This window comes from Ostrea edulis, chromosome 3 (genome assembly GCF_947568905.1).
Source record: "Ostrea edulis chromosome 3, xbOstEdul1.1, whole genome shotgun sequence".
Taxonomy (NCBI): domain Eukaryota; kingdom Metazoa; phylum Mollusca; class Bivalvia; order Ostreida; family Ostreidae; genus Ostrea; species Ostrea edulis.
In genome coordinates, this window is record NC_079166.1 from 73,540,221 (window position 1) to 73,554,124 (window position 13,904).

A 13,904-nucleotide genomic window follows, 5' to 3' on the forward strand; every position below is an offset into this window, starting at 1 on the left:
TTATAAAAACAGATCAGATAGCAAACAAACATAAATTGTGCTCATTGGAATCCCAACACTCTGTAGAAAGACCAGATTAACAAATAATACAACGATACTATCAGTAATGAATTCCAGCATCTTCCTATTACCAACCTTAAAATATACATGTACGTAGAATCGGAGTGGTGTTTACGACAGTAAGACATATGTTGATTCGGTAAAAGTTTTGTGATTTCAAATTTGATAAAATATATCTGGAATGTTTTAGAGCCCACGTTTAATTTACACCACTTCGTGAAATTAGAAGAGAGTCGTGTTTTTAATTTAAGGGTTTTTTCATTGGATATTGAGATGAAGTATATGAAATGATTACTAATTAAACATCCAAATTCTCCATTTTTATTATACATCTCATTGTGTAGAATAAAAAAATTCTTTTTGGCAAAAAGGCAGTCATCTGGAACCTTATACTGTCTAGATGTAGACATTCATCACATCTGCCACACCGGGATCTGAAGAACAAAATACAGAATTATCACTGATAATTAGCTGACCAGCCACAATATAGGTTAACAAAAAATGCAAACACGGTATGAATAAAAAAAAGGATTCATAATCCTTAATTATTTCATTGAATGGCTGATGCTTTATTGATCAAGTATGATCATTAATTAAATTGTGCTTGCATGTATGATACCTGCATATTGAATAAATTCGAAACATAATGGCAAGGTTGATATAGTTCAGGTACAGTGTATCATACTCAGTTTAAAATTATTATAATGTTTTAATACAAATAGTTTGTGCTTTACTTTAGCGTACTTTATTGATCCGATACTTGAATCATAATCAATTTTAGAAATATTTCTTAGACTCTTTCAAATTCGCCCTCTCGATAATATATACTTGAATACATGTCGACCCTTTTGGAAACATGCACCCGGGAACGTTATAGTAATGAATCTTTGCTGGGATACAAAATTTGCTAAGCAACGTGACGATTTAATTATGATTGATTGATTTTTATATACTGTTTAACGTCCCTCTCGAGAATATTTCACTGATATGGAGACGTCACCACTACTGGTGAAGGGCTGCAAAATTTAAACCTATGCTCGACGCTTATGGGCATTGAGCCGGGAGGGATCTTTATCGTACCACACCTTCTGTGATACGGGACCTCGGTTTTTGCAGTCTCATCCGAAGGACCGCCCCATTTAGTCGCCTCTTACGACAAGCAAGCGGGTACTGTGGACCTATTCGATCATAGATCCCCATGGGATATTTATTATATCATAAATATATCATTACATGTATGTATATATGCATGTATGTATGTATTCACGAAAGAATATTAATTAGGTTCAAATTCTGCCGATCGAACACTTATTGGGTACTTTTGACTTGTTGGGTATACCCATACCAATGATGCAATTGCTTTCATTGTGTTCCAGAGGTATTTACTGGGTATTAGATGATACACAACCAATACATGTTTCTCTGAGGTTTGTCTATAAAATCTAGTCCATCCTTTGGACTTTCCTTGGGAAACATTTGCTAAAAGTAAATTCATGCGGAATTCCTTCGGTTTTATCATCAACTAGGAAGCATGCAGAAGAGTTCCAAATAACTATGGCATGTGATAAGATTATCCAATCAAAGGATTGTGATGGCTACCATCAACATTCACTCTGGTAAAGAAGGTAGATTATTTTCTTAGTTAATATTTGGTTCTTTTTTCCCTCCTATTTTTTAATTTGATTTAAAAAGAATTGTCTTAAGACATAATGGAATGCTTTGTTTACATAAATAAGACAACTTTCGTATGAATGAATAAAGACATACCCAACAAATGTGTCCATGACAAATTTGTTTTAATTGATTTTAAAACTTCAGATTCTTTTGAAAAGTGTATTACTGGCATCAAATATAAATATATTACTTTGATTGCGCAGCTAGCGTAGTTTATGATTACATGTCATCTCAATGATATTAAGCTTATTTTTTCTCATTTTGAAAAAACTGAACCTTTTCTTAATTCAAATTGGCTAATGAGAAGGAATGACAGTAGTAATTACGCTATATCAGTGTCTTATACTAGTAATTATGAAAAAAGACATCGATTTCAATCATCCAATGTTTGTATCAGTTAATCAAAATTTCAGACAGTCATCTTATGTCAGATATTTTAAAGTATCCACTATAGAGAAGAATTTGATGTTGATGTATTCATGCATGCATGTCCAAGATGGCACTGATGATATACTTAGTACATATATCTTTTTAAATCATGTCTAAAAGCATGTTTAAAACATTAAATGTATTGTCATATGTTGTCTTATAATATTGCATTCTTTCCTCTGAGACAAAGGCATAAGTAAATTTTATAATCCATTGTGAAGTGTGAGCTTTGTAAATAAAGGAAAAGGAAATTTCAAGAGAATGGTGAATTTAAAGAGGTACTCTTCATTGTCATAATGTCTGATTTTCTCTTAAAACGTGAATGAATATATGCATATCATAACTACTGTAGCTCGCGGGAGCAGAGGTTTTATTTTTTTTTAGATGGATTTCTACTAAAACTGCATTTTTTATAAAATAAAGTAAATTTGAAAGTTTTCAATTTTTTCCAAAGGATTTATGATGAGGACAATTTCTGAAAAGTTTGAAATGTTAATACTAGGAAATGGTTTTGTCTTCCAGATGTTTGATCTTAGTAGTCAACAACAACAATGACTGACACACCATTTAGACCACACTATGGATAATTGGATATTCATAAGATTCATTATAGACAGGCATAAGGCTTAATAGAAAGGATCGACATTTCACAATCAATGTTGATGCAAGAATTTGGCTTGGTGGGAAGGAAATCAAATTACATAGACGGTTTGCATTCCTATTCTCTTGATTTTCCCAAAATATCGAAATTTATATTGTGTATTTTTCTTTTACATAGTTGAGAATAATATGTTAATAGAAATTCTTAATATGTTGGCAAACTGACAACTCAACTGTATGACAAATGGGATGACTTCAGCTTCTCCGTCGTCAATTTCCCATTACCCATACTTATGTAGCAATATTCCATTATCACCTGTATGTGGTGTATATATATATATATATATATATATATATATATATATATATATATATCAACTGATTCGATATGCAAGAGCTTGTTCTGCGTATAGTCAGTTTTTAAATCGAGGTAAGCTACTGACAAACGAGTTGATGGTACAGGGGTTTCAACAGTTTCGATTGAAGTCAGCATTTCGCAAATTCTATGGTCGTTATAACGATCTAGTTCACCAATACAACCTATCATTGGGTCAAATGCTGTCTGATGTGTTTCATACCGATTGTTAAGCCGTTCTTGGCACACTGATTTTGACTGTGGATAACTCCGTTTACCTGATCAGGATATATGGCTCACGGTGGGTGTGACCGGTCGACAGGGAATGTTTAATCCTCCTAGGCACCTGATCCCACCCCTGGTGAGTCCAGGGGTCCGTGTTTGTCCAACTATTTTTTGTATTGTTTGTGGGTGTCAGGAGATTGATGACTGTTCGTTATCTTCACCTTTCATGTATGAAATATTTTGCTTTAAAGGAAAATGAAATGACAAAGTAATACACTACAGTTTAAAGATGCAGCACGGATAAAAATAAACATTCAAAAAGTCACTATCATATGTACACTTATTACATATCAACTTCAATACTTAAATGAAATAAAGAATGACTTAGTATTAATCCAATGTAGTAAAATCTTTTCATTTAAGATAGAAAAGATATGATATTCTGATTTCAATATTTAATGAAGATACTTCTTTTTAATTGCAGAAATAAAAGTAATTTTGGATGAAAATGTCTTAGATAATATTGTAGACATCAAATTCACAAAACCAGCATTTGCAAATTATATTTTTCAGCTTAAAACAAACTTTCACACAAGAACCATATACATATTCTTAAATTCATCATGATAACAATTGTCACTTGAATAGCTAACTATGGGTCTTAACTGTTTTGAATTTAAAGATAGACACAGCGACAATTGCTTTTCATCATCATCATTTAACTGATGATGATTTTATTCATAAAAAGTGAAAGGGATTGGGCAGCAGGCATAGCCTATTTTAGACATCTCCCATCATTTTCATTATTATACACCAACATGTATAAGTTTACTTTGTGACCAACATGTATACTCTTCTTTTCAGATATGGAATGGGAAGATGATGAAAGTGGGGAATTACCCGAGACAAAAGAGAAACTGAATCCCCCAGGTAATATGATAAACTTTTGTATATTGTTTCATCTGGCAAACTAGCTAATATATTCATTAGTACACATGTAGTGCAGTGTGTATGATTTAAAAAAAAAAAACTATTTAGGTAAATCAGCATGGTATTTATGTTATACATGCATGTATGTCTGACTTTCTTCCTAATATATAATATGTATACGATGTGACCGTTGAGACGAGCGAAGACCAATGACATCTTACAACACGACTTTAGGCATTTCATTTAACGCGGGAAATGTAACGCGGTTGATGTAACCAGTGCATTGTGACGTCATCATTAGCTGCAATATTTTTTTTTCTTTCAAACCAATCAATTATCCACAACAAAACGTACGAAGGTATGGGAAAGCTTGTTTGGAATTTAAAATCAAACGTGGTGCTTTCCAAACTATTTATTTGTTTTATCTACAGGGTTGTCAATGAAGTATACCGCAGTGACGGCGACATTTTTGTGCAGGCATTATGGGTAGTCCCCATCATTTTTCAGCTGATGAAGAGCAAACCACGTGACTCAATTGCATAATCATTGGAGCGAGCTTCGCTCGCTATTATGTACATGTATTAAAGTTAAACCTTTACAATATATGAGTCACCGGAGTGACTCAATTGATTTATTGCAATCGGTCCCTGTCGTGCATCCGTCGTGAGTTAACTATGGAACATATTCAACTTCTTCTCAGATACTACTACATGTAGTTCTGTATAAATATTGACCAAAGAACAAGGTACAGTAGAACGTGTTGCATAACGCCTAGGATCTTACAATCCAAAGGTGTATTTTATTTGTGTATGTATGTACTTACGTACGTACGTAAGTATGTATGTATCTACATGTATGTATGTATGTATGTATGTATGTATGTATGCATATCTGCATGTATGTATGAAAGGTGAAAATAACGAACAGTGATCAGTCTCATTACTCCTACAAGCAATACCAAATCAATAGTTGGCCAAACACGAGCCCTTGGATACACCAGAGGTGGGGTTAGGTGCCTAGGAGGAGTAAACATCCCCTGTCGACCGGTCACATCCGCCATGAGCCCTATATCCTGATCAGGTAAACGGAGTTATCCGTAGTTAAAATCAGTATGCCAAGAACGCCTTAACAATGTATATATGTATGTATGTATCTGTGTATGTATGCATATACATTTGTGTATGATGTATGAAAGGTGGAGATAACGAACAGTGATCAATCTCATAACTCTTACAAGCAATACAAAATAGATAGTTGGGTAAACACGGACCCATGGACACACCAGGGGTGGGATCAGGTGCCTAGGAGGAGTAAGCACCCCCTGTCGACTGGTCACACCCGTTGTGAGCCCTATATACTGTATGTATATTAGTATGTATGTACATATTTGTATGTATGTATATCATGAGACAGTAATACCCGCACATAAGTGTTTGCATTTAAATATACTCTCCGTCCAAATAGCGAATCCAGAGGGGAATCAGGGGATTGGCATCCCCCTACTCCTCTTCTGATACTGCTAATATTTGTAGGCAATTACTTTTTAATGTACAAGTTAAATAAAAGATTAACTAGCATTGGATGATACACGTATATTTATTTTTATCAATTCATTCTTTTTTGGATTTCTGGAACATCACCCCTTTATATCGCTGAATCCTATAATGTTTAACAGCAAAGAAGGCACATTGTGATTTGGCTACGTCATTGCATTCTCAGTTCCAAAAGGGGATAAAGAAGTTGACTCAGTAACTTGACAACTCCTCCTAACGCTATTTATACAAAGTATGTATTTAAAGGCAAACCTCGATATACCAAATCTTCAAAACACGACTGAATTCATCGTTTAAACTTCCATTTACACTACATACCGTTTCAACTGCCTACCATAGAAGAGAGAGAGAGAGAGAGAGAGAGAGAGAGAGAGAGAGAGAGAGAGAGAGAGAGAGAGAGAGAGAGAGAGAGAGTCAATAAATCGAACTTCTTTACCATTTCAAAAGAAATTGCCGTTGTCAATAAAACCGACGGGGTTCATATTACTTCGCATTGGGACGGTTTTACGGGGCAAGTGACTAATCGCAAATGAAAGTTCCTAGCAGAAACAGCACATAAGACATGGACGGATCCAGAAGGGGGTCCAGGGTGTCCTGACTCCCCTCCCCTTTGGAGAACCAAACAAATTAAGAATTATTCAATTTCAATGAGACTGAGTCCAAATGATATGAAAGGTAAATACTTACATGTATATGTACTACTAATTGCTTCATTCAAAGTTATCAACACCAGTATAATTAGCATTTAAATCTAGGATAAATAAGACGACCCACTGATAAAATATTTACGATGTTTTCGTGAGATGCAAGTATCGCTTTTAAACAGAATTCTTAAAAAGTATATGTAACATAAAAGAAAGTGTCAGGAAATGTTCAGAATGCAGGACAGAATGCAGGAGTTGCACCCTTTATCCTACAGCTTCTGGGGGCCTAGGCCGCCCCCAGCCTACTGGGAGTAACTCTCTCTATCTCTCTCTCTCTCTCTCTCTCTCTCTCTCTCTCTCTCTCTCTCTCTCTCTCTCTCTCTCTCTCTCTCTCTCTCTCATTTCATTGCGATATCAGACATAGATAGCGGATGGACGTTGTGAAAAGTATCTAAAAGATCAAGTGCTGACCCCCCACTTAAAAATTCCCGCATCCACTTCTGTAAGATCTACTTCACAACCTCAAATTACGGAGATAGAATGATATCCTAATTGGTATCCAGGTTTTCTGCAATTTGTTGTAGTTACTTAAGTGTGTAATATTTTTTTACAAGTTTAATTTTTAGTGAATTATATGCTCAAACAAATGTGATAAAAGTTGATGATCAGCTATCGTCATATGCTGTTCCACTTTCCCCCCTCTAAATATATATATGATCCTTTGACCTGGCATGACTTTGTAGTGAGCAAAATATTTACGAAGGTAATGTGACCAGGGTTAAATACTAGATGATTTAAAGAGAGGAAATAATGGGGTTTGAATGATATCAATGTTGTTTATTTGTGTTTGAATGCATGGTGGTGATCATTGTACATTGCTAAAGTGGATTTTTTATAGGATCCGAAACAGTGACATGTGAGAGAGTTGGTTGGCGGGGATTTCTACTTTCACTTTTGAGGATGCAGTAAACGGACGACAGGAAGGGAAGCTGCGCATTTCCTCGTTGGATAATTTGTGTACATGTGTGGACGTGGATGTCATTTCAGTGAGTTCACTTGGATTTAAGAGGATAAGCAAACAAAGAAAATGTTTCCTGAGTATAGAGTCTGAACAAAGGATATTGCATTATTCCTGATCAGGCAAGTCTAGCTTATTCATTTATTTCATTTTATTTATCATTTCTTTTTTTTTTCTTTCTTTTTTTTGAATATCTTTTTATTCGTTTATTGGTTTACAATATTACAGAAGGTGAAATGTACATATGTAACTCTTTCTGTGTATGTGTATTTGTTTTAATTGAAGGGGGGGGGGGGGGGTTATCAGTTTGTGTAGAGTGTCAATTTTGTGTATTGCTTAAAGATCAGTACCAGTAGCCTAATGTTGAACATTGGGCAGATATGTAAATTGTCACTTGGCTGGTTCATGCAGTCCTCCTTGACATTGACAGAGCTTTCCCACGGAGACTATTTCTCCAAGTTATACGTAGAGTGTCGGTCATCTATCTGTGTCTTGCAAGTACTTAGTGCAGACAGTTATCATTCTGAATCCCGTGAAGGAAGGGGATATAGACTTCCTTTGGAATGACGTACATTCTCAATGTTGCGTCGCTTGTGGAGACCCACATCTTGAAGAGTGACCTTGACTTTTGACCTTGACCCCATTTTTAAGTCAACCAATTAAGACCCTGTGGAGGAGAAAGTGATCTTGACTTTTGACCTTGACCCACTTTCAAGGTCATTCAAGGTCAACAATCCTAGAATATCATGTGACTACTCCTAAAGATGTAGATGGAGCTTTATGATAGAAAACGTCATTTTTTGGCCAATATTTGCCCCCTGGGGCCAATATGAAAGTTCCACAACCCTTTTGCACATCTACAGGTCATTACTATTCAACTCCTTGAATATCATGTGAATATTCTTAAAGATGTAGATGGAGTTTAAGTGACAAGCTTTGTGATAGAAAACGTCATTTTTCAGCCCCTATTTGTCCCCTGGGGCCAATATGAAAATTTTGAAACCTTATTGCACACCTACAGGACATTACTATTCAGCTCCTATAATATAATTTGGATTGCGCTGTAAATGTGGACATAGTTTTAGTGACAACAACTGGGACGGACGGATGGACGGACATACCGGAATAAAAACAATATACCCGAGCTTTCATTACAAAGTGCGGTATAATTAAGAGTTGGGCAAACACTGACCCTGCTATATACCAAGGGTAGTATCAGGTACATAGGCGGAGAAATCACCCCATGTCAACGGGTCGCACTAGCTGTGAGTTCAATATTTTGGTCAAGTAAATGGAGCAGTCAAAATCAGAGTGTATGAACAGATCACACAGCATTTGACAGGCTTTCTTGGGTAGTCAAATCGTTATGATGATCTATAAGTTGGGAAATAATTACTTTCAACGAGACTGTTGAAACTCATGTATCAAAAATATAGTTGTCAGTAGTCTGGCTCAATTTCAACAATGAATGAAGGCTGAACAAGCAAATTGAATCAGTTGAGAGACATAAACACCATATACAAGTAATAGTGAAATATTGCTACATAAATCTGGGAAGTTGACGATGGAAATGATATACATGTATTAATTGTTTAATGTTTAATTTCCCTCTCGAGAATATTTCACTCATATGGAGATGTGATTGCCGTTGAAGGACTGTAGAATTCAAGCCTACGTTTGGCGCTCATGGTCATTGAGCGGGGAGAATTATTTATCGTGCCGCACTTGCTGTAACACGGGACCCCAGTTTTTGCGGTATCATCCGAATGACCGTCCTGTTCAGTCACCTCTTAGGACAAAAAGGGGTATTAAGGGCCTATTTTAACCCGGATCCCCACGTTGGCGAAGCTGAAGTTGTTAGTTTGCCTAGCAGCTGATCCCACTTACGATATGTTCAGGGGTACTCGTTTGCCCTGCATTCAGTTTTGTATTCCTTATAGGAGTGTTCGTTATTTCCACCTTTTATTCATAACGGAAATCATACAATGTTCATATTTTAAATGTTGTTATAATACAAAATGTTCTCAAGAAAACACTCAAAATAGTTTAGTTCCCTCACATTGTATAATACAGATTATAAAGACTGTACATTTTTAATGGAGTATGACCTGTCTTAACACACCCGTGTATTAAGTAGCTGATCGTTGGTTGAATGCAAGGTGAAGATAACGAACAGTAATCAATCTCATAACTCCTATAAGCAATACAAAATAGATAGTTGGGCAAACACGGATCCCTGGACACACCAGAGGTGGGATCAGGTGCCTAGGAGAAGTAAGCATCCCCTGTTGACCGGTCACACCCGCTGTGAGCCCTATATTCTGATCAGGTAAACGGATTTACATTGATTTACTATAATGTCTCTTACTATATTGTTCGAGTTAGTCAGTTTAACCTTTGCTGTACACAAAGGGAGGGAAGTCTCCCTTATTGGCCCACGAACAGATATCTTCCTTATCTGCAATCACAAGCCAACCAGAATCCCTTTAACATCTGCCATAAAACCTTTTAATGAAGACATTTCTTTAACATGCGCGTCTTGCCTGAAATGACTTTTGCTAAAAAACCTGATGGACAAACGCATGGCCGGACAAATGATGGAGAACGTCAATAAATCAAAGCGTGTTGGTAATCCTGATTTCGATACAATAATTTGTATCTGCAACAGATCATCAGCTATCCACGTGCACAATAAAATACCTACCCGCAAACATACACATGTACGTACCCTGCGATAGTGAAAAAGTATGTGCTTGAGTTCCATTTTAGGTCGGATCAACTGCTGTGGAACAATTTTCCTTTGATGAACCACTTATTGTAACTTATTCCACTTCCATCAAATCCCTGGAAAGCCCTGGAAAGCCAGTGTTTCCCTTGACCCCGAAGTACAATTCAGATCTGAAATGTGTAGTTGTTTAGACAAAAATTGAAATGGCTTGGAATTTTGATAAAGGTTTTTGTTTTTGTTTCCTTTAACATTCTGTTTTCTATAGAAACATCACCAGCATTGGGTGAAATATCACAAGTTTGAAATTATTTATGGTACTCAAGGCTGTAGCGTTGTCAACGCCTCTTGAGACATGCTACTTTTAATTTCAATATTTCGGGTTGAAATTAAAAACATGTCACTTCTAACATGAAAGGTGAAGATAACGAACAGTTATCAATCTCATAACTCCCATAAGTCGACCGGTCACATCCGCCATGACCCTTATGTCTTGGTCAGGTAAACAGAGTGATCCTTAGTCAAAATCAGTGTTCCATGAACGACCTGAGTATCGGTATAAAAAACATCAGAAAACATTTGACCCAATGATAGGTTATATCAGCAAACTAGATCATTATAATGACGATATATTTATTTTTTTGCAAAATCCTGACTTTAAACGAAATTGTATAAACCCCTGTAAGATAAACGTGCTTGTCAGTAGCCTGATTCGATTGAAAACCTTATCATAATGTGTCAGTGATATAGAAGAGGAATATCGACAATAATTATTTACGTAATGTGTTCAGTTTTATTCTAGTGATGCAAAACAATGTGTTGCAGAAAGGTATTAGTGTTAACGCATTAATCAAAAATTGAAAAAGAAAAACATTTGAATACGGGTATTATAAGCGTTGCACGCTTAATTGAATCCGTCTATCCTTCTAGAAGATGATGAACCTGTGTGCAATATATACTTCAAAACCGGAGTTATTAAGTTCCACATTACTTTGAAATGTTTAGTAACGTAAATATAACGTGACGGTTTAATAGAAATGTCGTAGTTTAAAATGATAACTTTGTTTAGCAAGAGCAAATATAGTATAATTTACTGTTAGGAAGCTAAATGACAACAGCTTCATGTTCAAACTTCCCTTCAGTTTATTAAAATATAGACTTACACTAAATTTCATGTACATGTACATGTAGCAGAAACAATGAGATGACAGACCTGTCACCCACTGGCTAGTGTCTGTGGAAATAAATAAGTCAACGCAATATTTCTATATCTAGATAGTTTACAAGCATCAGTTTGCTCGCGCATAAATTTCGAACAGGCTTACAATTTGAAGCACGGTGATCTTCAAATGCTATATAATAATTAGTCTCTGTTTCATTTCATTCGGTAACATTGATGAAATTACACAATATCTGTAAACCATTCTGTTTGCAAGATACTATACAGTGGCGTACCTTCAGTATGCTGAGAGATTCTCATCGATCAATGAGGGGACTTCGAATATGTTTGCCATTATCTTCCTAATTATCAAGATTGAAACTTTCCAAAAAACAGCCAAAATTTGGTGTGCATCTTGGTGGGGAATTTCTATGCCACGCTGTGTGAACATCCTGTCTGTTACCCTTGACGGCATGAAAAACAAGTTGCCAGCCCGAAATATTAAATAACATTTTCATGATATATAATATCATTGGTTTAGAAAGAGTTATTTTTGAGAGTTGGACATTGGTTAGATAAACGTGGTATGCAAAGCAAGATTATATTAGTATCCATGACATTTTCAAGAACTCTTGACACCAGAAATTATCGTTGAACCAATATTAGTATTCCACAAAATTTTATTTTATTATTCATCAAAACATACTTCCTGACAGCATCCGAAACATCCGGAGGAAACGTGTATTACTGGCACCCACACCAACATCCATAAAAGCCAGCTCTGCTGATGTAATCCTTTAACATGATATCATTGTCATTCTATTTTAAATAAAATAAAATGCATGGTACATTCAGATCATGAATCGATTAATACGATTATGATATAGTGTTGTCACCAAATGCAGGCATCGTAGTTATCAATTTTACCTCGTTAGTAGAAACAATACCTCTGTCAGCTTATCCTTACATCTTGTTCAAGATTTCCTTAAATTGTACACACACAAAAATGTAATCGAAAACACCAGTGATCATATACAATTTATTTTGCAATTTATTTTGCAATTTCAATATTAGATTTAGATACGTTTTATAGACTTTCGGTACTTTAAGTATATTATACTATGAATTATCTGATGTGATCCATTGAAAATGAACTAAACACGATATTCACCAAGCGTCTCAATGCAACTTGTACTTAATCAACAACTTAAACAATATGTAGTCAAACATCAGACACTTTAGTCTTTTACAGATAGGAACAAAATCATATATATCATGTATGCATGTACTTTTTCCTACTTACCCGTTGACTGTCTCCTTATATACACATGTGTGACAATTTGATCTAACGGGAAAACTATACATGTACTTCCTATACAATGTTCATAACATGCTGTAGAAATAACCGGGATTCGTTTGAGATCAATTTATGTCACCTCTAATCTAGCATGCTGTGTATTATGGAAAATTGCATTGATGTATGCACATTTATAAACAGTGCTATTAATCATGTGTATATTCTATCGCCAGTAATTTATATTTGGATCTCTGTGATCTTGCGACACAACAATCCAGGTCATCACTGTCACTAAACGTCCACTATCTCTAAGGTGTGCCCCGTTTAATTCTCGTCAGGCTGAAATACATGTTCGCATATATGAACTTAAGAAAGCATAATGATAAAGCCTTGAATTTACACTAAACAATACAAACTCAATTGTATCTTACCGAGTGTCCGTGATTCTACTTTCGTATTCGTCGTCTTGCAGACGTCAGACAGCCTTGTCGAGTTTAGTGGAATCGTAAGTATATAATTATATGTAGTACTCTTTAGTGTAAAGTTTATTGGCATTAAGTATTCGTTTAATTTTTGCATGATTCTAAATGATAAACACCTGTCTTTCATGGCAGAATCATCCATCAGTTATCAGACAAAGATCATCAGGGTTTTTTATTTCGTATATTTCCAAAAACACAAGAACAACATATTTATGCAAGCATCAACTTTCGAAACAACTTCCTCATACAATGCAACCAACAAGAATATGTAATTATGTAAAGGAAACCGTTTAGATATATTAAGTTTCTCTTATCAAAGTTTATATTTTCCTGCAGTCAATCCTTGATTACAGTTTAGTCCGTCAAGTTAAGAGTTACTGTACGTCAACATTCTTCTAAATGATATTATCAATGTATCAATTATCATTCAGTTTTCAAAAGTATGGCTTTCGGTATTATTATTTTTTGCTATATATATATATATATATATATATATATATATATATATATATATATATATAATTCAATAAAAAAGCAGGAAAATATGCAGTTCCAAAATATATTTAAATCACTAGCGCTCTCTGGATTTTAACATCTATCCTCAGGTGAATACAAATATTCAGTACCTCTTATATCTCTCAACTGATTCTATAGCAAGAGCTTGTTCTGTGTATGATCAGTTTTTAAATCGACAAAGGCTACTGACAAACAAGTCGATGGTGCAAGGATTTCAACAGTCTCGTATTAAGTCAA

The 13,904-nt window shown here is 35.2% G+C and overlaps 1 long non-coding RNA gene across 2 annotated transcripts; it reads right to left on the reverse strand.

The window, feature by feature from the left end:
* Positions 1-365: 365 nt before the first annotated feature.
* On the reverse strand, positions 366-13,617 carry LOC125677467 (uncharacterized). 2 transcript variants are annotated; one of them, XR_008801221.1, is made up of 5 exons: positions 13,101-13,617; positions 12,079-13,008; positions 11,669-11,836; positions 10,217-10,386; positions 366-494 (listed from the first exon to the last, which is right to left on the reverse strand). It is a non-coding gene; the product is annotated as an uncharacterized LOC125677467 (long non-coding RNA). The 2 variants fall into 2 exon arrangements; XR_008801220.1 differs by having other exon boundaries at positions 12,079-13,604.
* Positions 13,618-13,904: the final 287 nt, after the last annotated feature.